The 2,303-nt window shown below is 40.1% G+C and overlaps 1 protein-coding gene across 1 annotated transcript in view; it reads right to left on the bottom strand.

Annotated features, from left to right (window-relative positions):
- Positions 1–629: 629 nt before the first annotated feature.
- Positions 630–2,303, bottom strand: part of LOC143293404 (zygote arrest protein 1.L-like) — a 10,846-nt gene continuing 9,172 nt past the window's right edge. The window contains exon 3 of the mRNA XM_076604241.1: positions 630–2,303. This exon is cut by the window's right edge and continues 1,208 nt beyond it. The gene's annotated coding sequence lies outside the window, so the exon portion shown is untranslated.

Raw genomic sequence — 2,303 nt, 5'->3', positions numbered from 1 at the left:
TGTCTCTGTCAGCAGCCGCCGGCAGCAGCTCACGTGTATTGAGTCCGGTCCATTCTTTGATGTTCTCATGCCAGTTCTTCCGCTGTCTTCCTCTTCTTCTCCCGCCCTCGATGGCGCCTTGCATGATTGTTTTGGACAGACTGGTGTATATATATATATATATATATATATATATATATAAACTGATTGTAAACTGATAAAAACGTTGATCAGCTGGCTGACATTGATGCTCATTTAGCGCCTATCCTCGGCCAGAGAGCAAGTTCATAGTGGTGTACACACACAAGAAAAGGAAGTCGTTTGAACAACAGGTTGCCTATAGACCGACTGAACGTTGCCTTCAGACGCTGATCATTCGCTTCCTCAGTTCCTGTGTCATTCACTGGGGCTACAGTAACACACACAGACACACACGCATACGCATACATACACACACACACATACGCATACATACACACACATACGCATACACACGCACACACATACGCGCGCGTACACACACATACACACACACACACAAACACACGCACACGTATATCATATACATTCCCTCGCCTCAGTGTCACACACACACACACACACACACACACACACACACACACACACACATTCATTAATCACGCAGGATCTGATTCACCTTCGTTCTTTATTGTTTATACAATGCACAAAGTTACAAAACCATTCACTCAACCAAAGAAAAACCAGGTTAGCACAGTCATGAGTGTTTCGAAAGGGAAAAAATGGACATTTTCTTGTGCAACTTCAATGAATAAGGAATAATTGTCAGTTCAGTGAATAAGGAAGTTTATAAATGAGGAAAAGAAAACAAAAAAGCAGAGGGAACAGAAGAACAAATAAGTATTAAAAAACAAAACAAAAAATCAATAAGAAGACAAACAAACAACAACAACAACAAAACAAAAACAAACAAACAAACAAAAAAACGGTACGGCTACATAAACAACTCATCAGTTCCATATATAAAGTTTTATATATAAAAGAGAAAATAAGTACACAATTCAACACTCTTTTTTTTTCTATCACTCTTAGGTAATAGAGGTAAAATCGATGAACACACACACACACACACACACACATGTACGTGTATATCACATATTGCTTCTCTCTCTCTCTCTCTCTCTCTCTCTCTCTCTCTCACACACACATACACACACCCACACACACACACACATACACACTCACACACTTCTAGCAACTAATGAATAGACAGATAAATGAATAAACGATGAAAAATAAAAACAAAGACCAACCATAACCTGAAAAAGAAAAGAAGAGGAAAAAAAAAAAGCAGCAATGTAGACTTCTGGTGTTTTTGACTCACTTGTTTTTCGTATTTTTCTGGCAAAAGATGCCCTCTCAGTACTTGTGGTAAAAGACACCCCCCCCCCCCCCCCCCCACTCCACTCTTTCATACCCCGAAAAAAAAGACAAAAAAAAAAAAAAAAAAGAGAAAAAACCTCCATAATGCTTGTGTTTGAACTATAGCTTTTCTGGCAACCGATAAAAGAAAAGAACCCCCCACCGTCTTCCGTCCCCACCCAAAAAACAACAACAACAAAAACAAAAACAAAAAAACAAACAACCACACCTCTATACTGCTTGTGTTTTAATTGTAACTTTTCTGGCAACCGATTAAAGAAAAGAACTACCTACCCACCCTCTTCCGTCCCCCGGAAAAAAAACAACCCAAACCCCCACCTCTATACTGCTTGTGTTCTAATTATAACTTTCTTGGCAACTGATGAAAGAAAAGACACCCCCCCCAAAAAAAAAACAACAACAAAAAAAAAAAAAAAAAAAAACAAACCAAAAAAACCCACCTCTCTTCTGTCCCATGAAAGAAGATACAAGAACACCACCAGCACCTATATACTGCATGTGTTTTAACTGTAACTTTTCTGGCAAACACTGAGAGAAATGAACCCCCCCCCCAACCCCTCCGCCCCCCTCTTCCGTCCCCCGGACAAAAACAACAATCGACACCTCTATAAATCATGTGTTTTAACTGTAGCTTTTATTGCAACGGATGAAAGAAAAGAACCCCTACCCCACCCTCTTCCGACCCCGGAAGAAAAAACACCTCTATACTACATGTGTTTTAACTGTAACTTTTCTTGCAAACAATGAAAGAAAAGACTCCCCCCCCCCCCCCCCCCTCACCTTCTTACGTCCCCTCCCAAAAAAACGAAAACAAAACAACAACAACAACAACAACAACAACCAACACCTCTATACCGCATGTGTTTCAACTGTAGCTTTTCTGGCAACCGATGAAAGAAAGG

Source organism: Babylonia areolata, chromosome 19 (genome assembly GCF_041734735.1).
Source record: "Babylonia areolata isolate BAREFJ2019XMU chromosome 19, ASM4173473v1, whole genome shotgun sequence".
NCBI lineage: Eukaryota > Metazoa > Mollusca > Gastropoda > Neogastropoda > Buccinidae > Babylonia > Babylonia areolata.
This window is presented reverse-complemented; position numbering and strand designations above follow the sequence as displayed.